At 49.6% G+C, this 15,254-nt stretch overlaps 1 protein-coding gene across 12 annotated transcripts in view; it reads left to right on the top strand.

Moving 5' to 3' along the window:
• LOC307176255 (uncharacterized protein) overlaps positions 1-15,254 on the top strand; it is a 321,330-nt gene that overhangs the window by 37,095 nt on the left and 268,981 nt on the right. For all 12 annotated transcript variants that reach the window (XR_013824654.1, XR_013824655.1, XR_013824656.1 and 9 more), the window contains exon 2: positions 4,234-4,350. The gene's annotated coding sequence lies outside the window, so the exon portion shown is untranslated. The remainder of the gene's footprint in view (positions 1-4,233; positions 4,351-15,254) is intronic.

The raw sequence follows: 15,254 nt of genomic DNA, 5'->3' as shown, positions 1-15,254 counted from the left end.
AACTCAGCCGACACCGTGAAGAGATGAGATCCTACATAAGTCATAGGAGAGAAGCCCAGGGTCCTTCCACTCCACCATCTTGCTCCACACACCTGTCGCTTAACTTTCTCCACTGCTGCCTTTGCCCTTTCAATTCCTCTCCTAAGGATGGTTTCTGGAGAGCAAGGCCTTCTCGGCACAGTTCTTTGGTCTGTCGAGCCTCCAACTGATGCCGCTTTTAGAGTGCTTTGCAAGCATAATGGTGCCCGAGCCAGATGGTGCCAAGATGTGTGCACACACGCGTGCACGAGTCTTCCGAGAACTACGTTAATCAATTCTAATCAGTCAAACACTTACTGAGCACCTACTGTGTGCTAGGCATGGACAATATTGGAATAGATGCAGGATATTAAGGAGGTACTGAGGGAGTACCTTTGATCCAGACTGGGGAGGTTTCTTAGAGCAATTGATATTTGAGTTTTGTTTTAAAGGGTGATTCATACTTATCTAGGCAAAGAGGGAACACAGACGTTCTGGACAGAAGGAAGGACACAGACCAAGTCTCAGAGGTGATACAAAGTGTAGGGCATTCTAGAAATTTCAAGAAGTTTAATGTGACTGGAATGCAGGGGGGGAGCGGCCATGGGGCTGGTGTGGAGGGGACGAGGCAGGGACCTTGGGAAGGTGGGTCATGCTCCTGTCACAGACAGCTCTCTGTGCCGTGCTCAGGGGTCTGGCATTCACCTGCAAAGGAGCTGAGCTTCTGAAACGGATTCCTTGCCTTACGCTCACAAATGGCACCCCCGGTGACACACTGAACCTTCGATGAAACCTTACAGGCCCTGTCCGTACTATACTTTGGCCAGGTGTTCCAGCCCTCACTTGCAGTCTGCCTCCTCTGCGCCCCTCCCTCCCCCATCTTTTGGTAGCTGCTGCTTTTATTTATTTATTTAGGCTGCTCCGGGTCTTAGTTGCGGCATGCGGGATATTCATCGCGGCATGTGGGATCTTCAGTTGCGGCGTGCGTTCGGGATCTAGTTCCCTGACCAGGGATCGAACCCACGCCCCCTGCGTCGGGAGCGTGACGTCTTATCCACCGCGCCGCCAGGGAAGTCCCTTTTGGTAGCTTCTTAATTCCTATCTTTCTAGATTGAGTGCTGCTTTTCAGATTTCCAAACAGATGACATAACCTAACCCTTTTCATCTCCTTATGTATCCATGATATTCCAAATAAATATTTATATTTTAACAAAACCAGAACTCCCCCCCACCCCTATTTGATGGACTCAGCCATTCTAATGTAAAGAAGAAATCTGACAGGGACCTACCACTTGAAATAAAGAAACGCAGTACAAAACAACACAGACGCAAGTACTTAGTGTTGAATTTGAAATCATGCGGGGCCCCCTCCCCCCAGTTTCCAGAGACGTTAAAACCATTTGTGGAAAGGGGCAGAGCCAGTACCGGAAAGCATGTCTCCTGTCGCCTGGATGTAGACGCCTTCCGCAGCCCTACGAGCTGGGACTATTGAAGCTTCGGGAAAAGAATCCCCAGCTGCTGTTAGGAGCGTCCTTGCACACTTAAATGCACGGGCCCACGGAGACTTCCTGCACCCTGGGTCATTCTACCCTGAATAATGTCTAATTATATATTTCCATGGTTACTTTCAGAGATAATAATGAAACCCGCAGCCCCCTAAAACATCACAAGGAGTTTAGGAAGCGTGTCGAAGAGGGAACAAAACAAAACCACACAATTACCATATTCAAGTAAATAATCAGAGGCGAAATTGGCTACGGAGGCATATTATCTCTCACTAATTATCCTTTTAAATGATGAGAAACTCAAAATGGATGGGCCTTTCCCCACCCCTGCGCTGCACAGAGCGCTTCGCTTCCCAGCTCCAGGAACCAAGGGCCTAATTATATGCACTTAATAATTCAGCCCCGTCCATTCGTTGCTGTCAGTGGGGGCCACGCTCCTCACAAAAAGTGCATCATTAAAAATAAAACCCTTGCTTTTCCTCCCTCCCCTTCCCACTCCCTCGCATGAAGAATGACTGTGATTAAGACCAGCCCAGTTAACAACCAGAGCTCCGGGTCTGTCCATCCCCAGGCTCGGCAGGAGTACCTGCTCTTTGCCGTGAGATCTGGAGTGGAGATCCCTCCCGAGGAGCCAGATCAGACGTGCGCTGCAAATCGCTGCCGGCGCGGTGGGACTCAGTAAAGTGCCGCATGCGCTCTGTCATGTATTTGCAAAGGGGGTTGATCAAGTACTGGAGCCCCAGGTACTAAGTACTTATTCAAGTATGAGGTAGCTTTCTCACAAGATTTTGAGTTGCTGTTATTGACATGGAAATGAGAAATGGTTTGTTTCACTTGGTCGCTGATTCCGGGTCTCGCTTCTAAATAGAGCACAGGGTTAGCCCCTGTCACGGGGTTAGCATCCTGCAAGGTGGTGGCTTCAGAGAGTTGCGACCAAAATAAGTCTCCGTTCAGGGAGCTCACGTTCAGTCCGAGGGAGATGGATTCAAAAGCGATCGGGTGCAGTGAGATCACTGCCTTGAGAACTAGGGAGCTTCTGCCGTGGGCCTGATAAGGGTAACATTCGTGAACACGGCAGAGTAAGTACGCTTTCCTAGGTCCACCTCTGCAAATGAGGCCTGGCTTTAACGGGGAAAAGACGGAATTGTTATCGTTGAATACTTCTGGGGGGATGCGACCATGAGGCAGCACGCAAAGGATTCTCGGGGCATTTCACGTTCTGTCCCAGATCTCAGCCACGTTTTCCATGTCCGTCCGTGGCCCCACTCTGCTTTGGCTGTCCCAAGCATTCCACGATTTTCTAACTCAATGCACCTTCGTGCCTCTGCCCTTGTTTCTTCCACTGACATCCCCCTCTTCCTAGTCTGTGTCTGTGGAATTCTCAGCCATCTTCCGAGGCCTATGTGAAGCAACATGCTGTCATGGAAGAAATAGAGACTTTCGAGAAAAACCCTGTCTTTAGCATTGGCTCCACCAGTGACCAGCCGTGGCCACGTTGTTTATTGCCCCCGAGTTCAGCTTTCTCACGGACGAAGACAGGAGTCATGACCCCTGGTTCAAAGAGCTGTTGCAAGGATTAAATGTAGGGAACTCACAAGATGAGACACATGGTGGGTACTCCATAGTTGCTACTTCCCTCACTTCCTTTGTGGAATCAAATTGCATAAATTAGATGAAGGAAACATACCAGGAGCTCCATTTCTACCAACAAGAAGATATAAACCATCTCCTACGTCCCAAGCCCCAAGCCGGCAGCTGCGGGAAGGCAGGATGTGAGACCTGGGAATCCATTAAGGTGCTGACTGTCCAAGTATGGAGAGAAGACCCATCACACACATGAAACACACCAGCCCGGAATTGTGTTACAGTGTTCACCTGCAGCCTGAGGGCAGCGGTATTCACCTTTGAATGTCCGGGGACTGGCATGGTGCCTTTTGCTGAATGAAAGCGTGAATGACTGAATTGAATGAGTAAATGAATGCACAATATTGTGGCAGCCTCCATGGCACCTAGTCCAAAATATGTGCGTGATAACTGATTACATATTTGAATCAGTGAAGGGATGGTTCACATTACATGTAATAGGCACTTCATGATTTAAAGAGGTGTGCAGGACATTTGGGACCAGATAGAATTGGGTTTCGTCTTAGATGTGACTACCCCTTAACTATCTGTGTGACCTTCAGCAAGTCAAATATTGATTACAACCCCAAGACTTGGAATAGCAGAGATCACAAAATGGACAGCTCTCTCTCTATAGCTACATAGATATAGATCTATCCATCTGTCTGTCTACCTATCTGTCTATCTCTGAATGGGTTTCTGATGTGCCACAGTCTACTCTATTCCCTATTGTCATACTCTCCACCTGCAGCTTAGATGCTTAAGTAAATTCACACGTGGCATTCATGGAGGAGGCCATGCGTGAGTTGGGTTTCAGAGGATGAGTAGGAGTTGACCAGAAGGTAATGGGGGAGAGGGAACCATGGTTCAGAGATCAAGGTTCACTCAGGAAATAGGGAGACGTGTGATGATAAAATGAAGGTCAAGCTGGGGTTGGGAGGGTGTGTTGAAGATTCAAGGACAGTCTGTGATGCGGGCAGAGATTTAAGTGAAGCTAGAGCATGAATGCTCCTACAAGACACTCTAGGAGGCCTTGATTCAGATCAGAGAAAATAAAATTATTTAATGATGCCCTGTTGTATTCCAGGCAATGTCTTTGTCACCAGACAATGATGGATGAGGAAGATGCGGTCCCCACAGTCCCACTAGGAACAGCAGACAGGAACAGAGATCTCAACGTAACGCAGTGGATCCTGCCAGGCAGGTAAGTACGGGGGCCTGGAAAGTACAGGAAGATTCTCACCACAGTACTGTGATGCAGCTACAGTTACAATCACCACTTTACAGATGGAGAAACCAGGCTTTGCTGGACTCCCAAGCTTGTTCCACTGCACAAGAGATGGCCAGTGACAGTGGCTGTGTTCCAGGCTGGGCTTTGAGTGTGGAATCTAGCTTATTGGCTTCCAGGCCACAGAGCTGCAAACTCACCCATCCAGTCGCCCTCGCCATCAGTGGAGGGGGCAGAGAGTTGTCCCAAGCGGGTCTCTGCGTGTCCCGTAGTACCCAGGCCTTGGTGCCTTTTTACCTTCCATCTTCTTTTGCCCCCCTGACATACCGCCAGGCGGTTGCCTAGCAACCTCTCCAGCCAGACTGAGCATCCTGGCATAAATTGGTGTTCTGCACCGGGAGAGGTTTCTCCCTCTTCTCTCTCCTGCGTTTTAAGCAAAGAGACATCCTAAAATAGGGCATTTTTTTCTATTCCTTTTTTTTTCTTTTTTTGACAGACAACTTCTGTGTAAATGTTGAAATCTGTGTTTCCTGTCAGGAGCAGTCAATCTGAAAACTTTGCTGAAGAGAATGTATATTTAGTAACGGGTGACAAAGAGAGGAGGACATTGAGATGTCAGTTATTCTGGCGAGTTAATGCAAAAGCTGGGTATTTAAATCAAGTGATTTAGGAAATGAAAAGGACAAAGAGAGATGGGCGCGGTGCCGATCCCTGCATTTTAAACAGCGCCGGATCTGTTTTGTTGAACCCCATGTATTGCTAAGGACGTCTTCGGTGTCAGTCTACCCCTGTGAGTGACTCCAGACCATTTGCTCTTTCTCTCGTGTCTTTAAAATGTGGCAAAACAGGCCTATGAGAGTCAACATTTCCACATTTCCTGTGTAGTGAGTTGAGCAGTGGCTCCTACCCCCCTAAAAGATCCGTCCAAATCCTCAGCTCCCGGTACCTGTGACTGTGGTCTTATTTGAAAAAAGGGTCTTTGCAGATGTATCAGTAATTAAGGCAGGAATCTCGAGATAAGATCTTCCTGGATTTAGGGTAGCCCCTAAGTCCAATGAGATGAGGCCTAATAAGAGAAAGGTCGAGGGAGGTTCGGGACACAGAGACAGCAGAGAGAAGACAGGAGGAGAGTAGAGGCGGAGATTGGAGAGATGTGTCCACAGGGCACGAAATGCCAAAGATTTCCAGGAGCCGCTGGAAACTAGGAGAGCGCTATGGCACGGCTCCTCCCTGGGATGGTTGGTTTTGTGTGTCATGTCGACTAGGCTATGGGGTTCCCAGATATCTGGTTAAACATTATTTCTGGGTGTGTCCGTGAGACAGTTTCTGGAAGAGTTGACTCAGTAAAGCAGACGGCCCTCCCCAGTGTGGGTGGGTACCAGCCAATCCACGGAGGGTCTGAATAGAGCAAAAAGCAGAGGACAGGAAGATTCACCCCTTCTGCCTGACTGTACGAGCCAGGACAGTGGTTTTCTCCTGCCTTGGACTGAGACTTATCTCCCCTGGTTCTCAGGCCTTTGGACTAAGGTTGACCTACACCACTGGCTTTCTTGGGTCACCAGCTTGCAGATGGGAGACTGTGGAACTTTTAGCTTCTGTAATCATGTGAGCCAATTCTTCATAATAAATCTATTTATATTATACTTATAAAAATATTATAGTTGACCCTTGAATGACATAGGGGTTAAGGGTGTCAACCCCTGTGCAGCAGAGAAACCTGTGTATCACTTTACAATTGCGTCGGTACCCGAGGTTCTGCATCAGGGGATTCAACCAACCGTGGACAGAGTACCATAGGACGTATTTATAGGGAAAAACAATCTGCGTATAAGTGGAGCCATGCTGTTCAAACTCCTGTTGATCAATGGTCAGCTATATAGAGAGATATATTCTCCATAGATATATCATGTATCTATTTTATATGTATATTTTAATCTTTTTTTTTCTACTATTCTATCCTATTCTATTCTATTCTATTCATCTAGTCGGTTCTGTTTCTCTGGAGAACCCTCAGAGCCTTCAGAAAGAACCAACCCTGATGACAACTTGCTTTCACACTTCTGACCTCCAGAACTGTGCAAGAATAAGTCTCTGTTGTTGTAAGTCAGCTAGTGTGTGGTAACTTGTTACAGCAGCCGTAGGAAGCTAATACAAGTGCATCCCCCGTCACGCTCCTGGGTCCCATCTCCTCGGACGGCATCATCGGCTGGCCAGTTGTTCAAGCCCGAGCCATGTCCTGACTCCTTCGCTCCCGTTGGACCCGAGGTACCCAGCCAGCTAATGCGTTCTCCCCAATCCACCCCCTCGTAGCTCTTCACTCTTTCCCCTCCACCTACTGCACGTTGCCACTGTCCAGTTTGAGGTCTCAGTAATGACCACCCGGTTCACTGCAGCAGCTTGACCACAGCCCGCCTGCTCTCTCCCCGCCCGGCCAGTCTGCCCCCGGCCTTCTGCTCCGAGAGGCAAAGCTGAGCAGGTCTCCTGAAAACTCTGCAGCACCTCCTCCTCGCAGCTGTGAGCCATTTGGACACTTCAGCATACCTGTCTTTCTTCATCATCCTCTTCTTGATTTTATTTTTCGACTCATTTTTAAGGTTAATAGAGAACATTTAATTAAACTGCTACAATGCGCCGGTCCTTGTGCTTAGCCCTGGGCATAGACGAATGAACAAAACCGAGTGCGTGCCTGAGTTGGGGCAAAAGACGCAGAGAGTGATTTCGTTCCAATAGAAGTGAAGGATGAGAAGTGATCCGTGTTACGAGAGTGACCGATGCGGGTGGGATTACTCGATTGCTAACCTAGTTTAGGGGCAGAAGAAGCTTCCCCTGAGGAAGCTGGGGGAAGAGCTATCAGAGGAGGGATGGACCAGGAGCCATGTGACCTGGGATGGGATGCAGTGTGGGGTGCGGGGAGCCTGTGGGGAGGTGAGTGAGCCGTGGGGACAGAGACCTCGCGAGGCACGCGGGAGGGTGGGAAGGGGTCGGCCATGCGGACGCCTGGGGGTCACGATAAGGGACCTGGATTTTATTCTAAATGAAAAGAGAAGCTATTGAAGGGTTTTATGTGGGGAGTGAACTGGTCAGATGTGTCTTTAGAGTAGCACGTAGGCTGCTCTGTGGAAAAGGGCGATCGTTGGCCTGGGGACAGCCAGTTAGGAGGCCCCTGAAGTTGTGGGAGGTGATGGCAGCTCCACCCAGGGTGGGACCAGAACTGGAACTGACCGGACCTGGAAGGGTGGTGCAGGGAAAGGCTACGGGAAGGGAGGTGTCGGGGTGACTCCCCGGCTTCTGACTGAGAAACGGGAGGTTGACCCCCTTCACTGGGACGGAGGAGATGGAGACGGGGGCGGCGGGGGGGGGGGGGGACCGCTGTGTTCAGCGTGAGCTCCCTCGTCTCCCAGGGCTCTCCTCCGGCTTTTTCTCCTTTTCTCCAGCTCTTACTCCAGAAGCCCCCAGGCCCACTTGTCTGTAGGCCTCCCCGCTGCTGCCCCTTTGGTGCGGAGTCCTTGGTGTGTTTTTCCTTCCCTAACGGGGCCTCAGAGAAGCCTTGCCTGACTGCCCCACTCCTCTGCCTAGGAAGCAGGAGTGCCCCCTGCCCCCGCCAGCATCCTCTCCCTCCTGGACCCCTCCCTCCACTCCTCAGGCAGGTGCTGTGTTCTCACTGTAAAGACGCTTCTCCAGGGTGAGCGCACCCCGTGCACCAGCGCGGGCAGCTAGGCAGGAGGAGAGAGGCCCACCCCCTCACAGTGGCACATCTGTGCCCAGCTCATAGCCAGCCTGGACCCCAGGTGCACATTTCTGAGCAGGAATGACACCGTTCTACCTAGCGACACGCAGCTGCTGAGCGCACCCAGTGAAATAATGGACGTGCAAGTGTTTTATAAACTCAATAGCACAAGTGATTTGTGAGGTGTCGCATGAAACAACGTAGAATCCTAGCAGTCTTGACTCTGTTATTACTGGAATGTTGAATTCAGTTATGGAAGTTTGAAAGAGACCTTTTATTACCTGACTGCGTTACTTAAACATATCCTCTAAATCGTGAAAACTGGAAACAGCGATATGGTGAGACTCTAGCAGACATATATTTTCAGGGCAAAGGTTCCCAAATACTGGTCTGTGGAACAAAACTAGTATGTAATGAAGTTTTCACCTGTTCACAGTGTATCTGCCAGTGTAATATCGCCAACTTAACCTATTTTGGGGAAAGACAACCCTTTTTTTAAAATTGATTTTAGGTTTTGTTTTTAATGATCTGTACTGCAAAGTCAGTTAAGTTGCCTGACCTTGATCACTCAGTTACTATTTTTTAGAAATCTGAAATATACAATAGTTGTAACCATTGTTTTAGGGTACTCTTCCTTTTGGAGATTTTTTTTTTTAACCTATTGAACTTTTGGTAAGTGCTGAAGAAACCCTGAGGGAAATAAATGGAGCTGGAAACATTGGTCTGTTTGCTCAGGCTCTTTGCGAGGCTGGGAGTAGAGAAAGAAACTATGATTTTGGGGGTTCTGGCTGGAATGGACCTTATAAGTCATCTAATTCCACATCCCCTCTAAGAGATGCTTTGATGTGCTCAAATATGTCCCTAAAAAGTGTGGTGCGCTTCCAGTGGCCAAATACTCATTAACTCCTGGGAGGACCGTGCCACCTTTGAACCGTTACGGCTCTTAGAATGATCTTCCTTAAACCGAGCCCCAATCCATCTCTACCTCATTCCACATAATGGATCCAAATTACCCCTGTGGAACCCCAGAGAACATTTCAAATTTCTTCTTCGTGGGTGTTATTCAAGTATCAGAAGTTGGTTATCCTGCTTCTTTTCTAAGGTAATCAGCTTGGATTCCCAGGAAATACATTTGAATGAGTCAAGCTGATTACCTTCTCCACTTTGACGGCTCTTTCTGTCATTGCCTGTTTCCTACCCCAGGGTCCTGGTGGCCCTTCGATGTACCGATTCCCTGTGATGATGATGCGTTAGCTCCTTGGGCCATAAATCCTTGGTGACGCACCCATTTGGACTGTCACCTGACTGTTCTTCCTGTCCGGCATATCTTCGCTGAGTTCTGCCTTTCTGTCTGCCCACGGCCACCTGTAGCCTCTGATGCATTACCTCTTTACCTGGTTGAGGCGTGGCCCTTGGATGCTGACTTAGTTCAGGCCCCCCAGGCTCTCTGAGGTGAAGATTCGTGAAGGAAGTGCTTTGGGGAGGACCTGCATAAAAGCAGGGTAACAGGATAGGAGAGGGAAGAAGCCAAACAACTTCCGTGCATCCCTGACCTGGGCTGGATCCCGAGGGGAGCTCTGGAGTGTAAGCTGCACTGCACAGAGTGTGTCCGTCCTTGAGGCAGGGGATCCTCCACACTCCCGTACCGGTCAGTCATTGGACGGCTCCAGGGTTGTAAGCTTTGGCTCACAGTTTGCCCAAAGGAAGTAGCTCCGGGACCACAAAGATGGTCTTTTCAATAAGGTTTCGGGACGAGTCGTTTGGAAAGAAGCCCGTAGAAGCTGGGGGCTGGGGCGGGAGGGGCTGGGCAGAGTGCTGGCAGCCTCTGCTACAGCTCCTCCGTGGAATGTGCCTCAGTTTCCTAATCTGCAGCCTGGCCTCATCCTGCCTGTCTCACTGCTGAGCAAAGGAGTCCAGTCTGAGTCTGGCCCCTGGTCCCCTCTCATCCAGCTGATCAGGGTGCTCTGAGCATGCGCCAGTTTGCTCATGGCTTTCCCTAAACACATGCTTCCTAGGGCTGAAGAGGGCTCGAGATGCCCTTTGATCAGGTTGACTTCAGGGCAGAATAATCCCACTTCCTCTCCATCCGTTAATGCAACTAAAATGGAATTGTGGGTGGTTTTTTTTTTTTTAATTTGGGAAACGATGTTTTGATTGTCTCCTCTTCACACCACTGGGGAGGGATGGATTTCCTGCCCTAAATAGTACATGATGGTCAAACACAGGACGCCGGACGGATGAGATTGACAGCAGTTTATGAGTCGTGTACTCAGAGGCCAGCAGAGGAGCATACCTCGAGCCACACAGGGCCACCCAGAGGTTGTCCTTGGGGACACCTTGGGGACAAGATGTCCTTGGGGACACCTTGGGGACGAGGTGAACTGGCAGGGGCAGTGGGAGACAGGCTTTGTAGTGACAAGAGGGTGGGGTGGCCGGCCCCTCGTCCCCGAGGGAGGATGTGGCCGGCTTGTTGGAATGATTCCGTGGGCTGGCAGGGAGGGGAGAGCTGCTGTGCTGAGGACTGGGTGGGGTGCAGCTGGTCCAGCTAGTAAGGGGGACTCGCTGGGTAGGGAGCCTTCCTGCCGGGTGGGAGCATGTCTGGGGAGAGCAGGGGCGCTCGTGGTTAGGTCTTTGGGGCTCTGTGGGGCTCAAAGATGTCAAGGCAGCTGCACATGGAATTTTTAGACTTTACAATTTTGAGCTTCCCGTTGACCGAAACATCGGAATATTTGACCACATATGCTGTGGCTACACCGTATCCCCACCCAGCCCCCGTGGCTGGCCACGTGCCCAGGGGCCCATCTTCGCACTTGCTCAGCCATTGCAGGCCTCTGGGAAGCATGGATAAATTCATGTCTTGAGGCCTGTGGACTCCAAGGAAAGGGGCAGGCAGAGAGGATAGAGAAGAAGGACATGGCTGGAGAGCCAGATGACTTTCTCGCTGGAACGGACAGCATCACCCACCGCCTCTGTCCTCTCATGCTATCACGGTCACTCACGGCTGGCCTCTTCCAGGGATCCAGGAAGAGAACAAGAGATCCCATACACACCAAGGCACAGGAACCAGCTGTTCAGTCATTTGGGTACAAAAGTCCATTTGTATCAATAAAACAGTCCTGTAAGCACAATGCAAATTTCATTATTGGTACACCGAGCTGGCGGCAACGCTTGGGTGAATCCTTAAGGAGAACACTATTATTATGCCTGATTTGTGATTTCACAGCCGTGGAGGAGAGGGCCAGGGAGTCAGATTGGTTTTCTCAACATTAGCCTGATGGAAAAAAAAAAAAAAAAGTCTCACAAAAGCCATCATCATCTTGCATATTTTTTTAACTGCAAAATATAATATGTAAAGAAAGCCTCAATCTGCAGGAGACAAGAAACCGAAGTGAAATAAATTATGCTCCGTGCCAGGAGCGCGCTCATCTCCAGGCATGGTTAATGAGCTCGCCCTGCAGATGTGTTAGGGATGCCGAGTTGCTGACACAGAGAGAAGATGTGGCTTCCCGGTGGTTGACTTCATATTTTTCCCTTGCTACTATTCTCCAAGGTTTGCTTGGTTCTTTTTTTTTCTTTTTTCTTTAATGTTATTGAGGTATATATTAGAAGATATTTAAAGTGTACGTCATGATGATTTGATATCTTCTTACACTGTGAAAGGATTCCCTCCATCCAGTTAATTTTCACATCCATCACCTCACATATTGATTTACTTAAATTGTTTTTTTTTTGTTTTTTTTTGTTTTTTTTTTTAGTGAGAACATTTAAGTTCTCCTTTCCTGGTGAATCTCAGTTACACGATACAGTGTTACCAACCCTGGTCCCCATGTTATACGTTAGATCCGCTGATCTTATTCATCTTCCAGCTGAAAGATGCACCCTTTTACCAACCTCTCTCTATTTCCCCCACTCCTCAGTTCCTGGCAACCAGCCACTTTTCTGCTCTCTGTTTCTGTGAGTTTGATTTCTTTTTAAATTGTTTTTGTTTGTTTGTTTTTGTTTTTTGCCCTGCTGCGAGGTATGTGGGATCTTAGTTCCCCCGCCAGGACTGAACCTGTGCCCCCTGCACTGGAAGCGCGGAGCTTGTTTTTAATTTGAAGCATTCCCTTGAAATCTCTTTAGGACAGTGTTGTGTGATGAGAGATTAACTGGATTTGTAGAAACCAAAGAAGCTGGTCTGTCATGTTAAGAGAAGTGATCTGGCCTAAGGGTGAGAAACAGTCTAACCTTGAGGATGGACTTTACTTTGGGGTCCAGTCAAAGCACAGGGAGTCTTGTGCAGTGGAGAGAGTAGTATTTTTGTTAGACTGTCTGGATTGGGTCCTGGCTCCCTTTCTTCTAAGCTGTTAGACAAGTTGATTAACTTCTTTGATTCTCAGTTTTCCTTGTTTACACAACTCGGATAATGAGAGGAGCACATCCTTGTGGAATGAGATGGACCACGTGCTCCGTGAGAGAGGGGCTCGTTCTTTGGGTCAGGCATGAGCTCTCGGATGAGGTCATTGCCTCTCACGGGTCTTCATAAATATTTACGACTGGTTGATTTCTTCTGTCAGATACCCAGGCTGCCCACCTGGCAGTATCACTGACCTCCCTCCCTCTTTATCCATTCCTGTGTTTCCCATTGTCCTTTTTCCCCCATGGTGTTATGCACACAGTAGGTGGACATTTGCTGGCTTGGGGGGAATCTACAGAATTTTCAAGCACCAGTGATGATGCCTGAAAGTGTTATATAGAATCTTCCACTCACAGAAGTGACATAAACTTTAAGAACACTTTCTTTTCCTCCTGCTGCATTATCACCAAGTTTGGGGGAAAAAAGTATTCTGGAAGAAAATGTTTCAGTTGTGAGCTGTTTGTATGCTTCGCTACATTTTCTTCCTTGAGGGGATTTATTAACCTAAAATGGAAACCCTCCCCCTGTGAAAAGTATTTAGTCATGTTTTCAAAACGTGGACTGCGGAGGGTAGGTCAGTCATCACCAGGCTTCATCGCTTGTCTCCATTTCGTTGACCCTGGGGCCTTTCCCGCAGGCAGGTGGAGGAGGTGCTCTCCAGAGCCCTCGGCCTGGGTTTAAAGCTTAAGTCATCTTGTCACAAAATAGAAGGGGTTTTAAGTAAAAGGAACTGGAAAGAAGCTGTCAAGCCCTAACCCTGAACACGGCCACAGGGAACAAAGGCCTGGTCCACTTCAGCCCTGGTCCGGAGCGCGGATGATAGAACTATATGCAGAATCAGTGCCAGCCCCTTGGTCCTGCTCCACTCTGCAGGAGCCAGTCCCAAGTTTAAAATTTTACTTTCCATCTTTTAGTTACTTGTATAACACCCTCTCGTGGCTGTTCACTCACAAGGGAATTCGTGAGCAGGTGGACCTGGTATTAGGATGGTTTCTTGCTTTGGTATAAGAAACGAGACTCAAAGGGTTTAGGTGATCTGCCTAAAGTCACGTGGTGACGGGCCCATAAGCTGTGGCTCAGACCACATCCTTGTGCGTTTGAGTGCATGTTGGGTCCACGGATGCCTGTGTGCTGGCAGAGGAAGCCAGCGAGGACTGGGATTCCCAGCTCCCAGCTCTGAGACTCACCAGCTGGATGGCCCTGAGCTGGTCTCTTCCCCTTTCTCAGCAGCAGGTCTTTGGTCTGTAAAGTGATGGGGTCCGAACCGTGGGCATCCGAGATTCTTTCCTCTCCTCTCCTCTTGTGTCTCTCTGACACTTTTGTGTACCATTCCCCATAAAACCATGGCGGGGTCTCATGGTTAGGGTGGCTTTTAGGGGTGAAGAGAAATTTAACATCATTATGGATGCCTACGTTCTGACCAGTTATTGGTAAGATTTTCCCAGAGTAATCTGGGACTGCTCTTTGCTGGGACTTACGCATTAAAAAAAATACAGATCACAGAGACAGTGGGATCACAAGCCTTTGGTACAGCTCCTGGCCTGTCTCCACTGGCTGATACCCTCTCAGAGCTTCAGTCTCCTCGTCTGTGAGTTGTGTGTGGTGTTGATACCTTCCTCCCAGGGTTTCCAGAAGACTCAATGCAATCAGGAACACGAAGGTCTTGGACACCACTTGGACGTCACGAGGTGGAGAGAGGCAGGGAGTGACCGGTACCAGGAAGGGGTATCCCTGTTCCCCTAGGGGCCGCCTTCCTTGCTGGGGAGCCCACTGGACGTGATCCCTTTGCTTCTTTCCTTCCTCCGTCCCAGGCACAGGAGTGGCCTCTCTGACTGGAGGACCGACCAGGTCACGCTGGGCATGCTCAGCTCAGCTTGGCCCTTACTCTCCTTTAGAGGGTGCTGTGCACGCAGAGACACAAGGCTGAGGGCCCGTCCAGGGCTCTGTCCTGGTGCGCGGCACGAGGGCTGCCTGGGCCTCCACTGGCTGGCCGCCTCCTGCGGCTCATCGCACAGGCCCCTTAGGCCCTGACTCCCAGGTGATATGCTAACCTCCATCTGCCTTGCTATTCATCCGATTTCTGTTTGTTGAGGACCTGGGTAGGAAACAGGAGTGCGACTTAGTACCACATGCCCCCCTCGCAACCACCATGTGCCCTGCCCCCGTCAGAGGCCTCCAACCCCAGTTCCCACTAGCCTGGGCCTGGGCTTGTTCGTCAACATCTGACTTGGAGGAGAGCCTTCCATCTCCTTCCCGGGCATCTTCAAGGAGAGCAGATGACACGACCTCATCCGTCACTCCTTCTGGTGTTTCGTAACCCTTGCCGACATGCTCTCCTTCTCGGGTTAACCTACATTCCACCCACTGCCATTTGTTAAGCCCACTCCCTCCAGGCTCACGGCACCAGCCTCATTCGAGGAAAGATGAATAACTCGCTCACAGTCACCCTCTCCTTTGTTAAAGAGTCACCTTTCTACCTGGTGGTGTTTGTTGTTTAGAGAGATGTCCAGACATGCGGCTTTTGTTGCATTGTCTTTTCCAAGCACAACTGAATCTCAGATTCATAGGCTGCCAGAATTAGAGAAGTGTGCCAGGACCCCCAGTCCAGATGGTCTTGGCCTCCCTCTAACGAACCAAGATGCCACCGGTCAGCTCTGTCTGTCCCTTTGCGTGGTGTAGCCAGGAGCACATACAGCTGCCCCGTATACTAGAGACACACGTGATTCAGATACTCCACAGCCCCTGTCCTTGGTGATT

The sequence above is a fragment of the Stenella coeruleoalba genome (assembly GCF_951394435.1).
Source record: "Stenella coeruleoalba genome assembly, chromosome: 17".
NCBI classification, from domain to species: Eukaryota; Metazoa; Chordata; class Mammalia; order Artiodactyla; family Delphinidae; genus Stenella; species Stenella coeruleoalba.
This window is presented reverse-complemented; position numbering and strand designations above follow the sequence as displayed.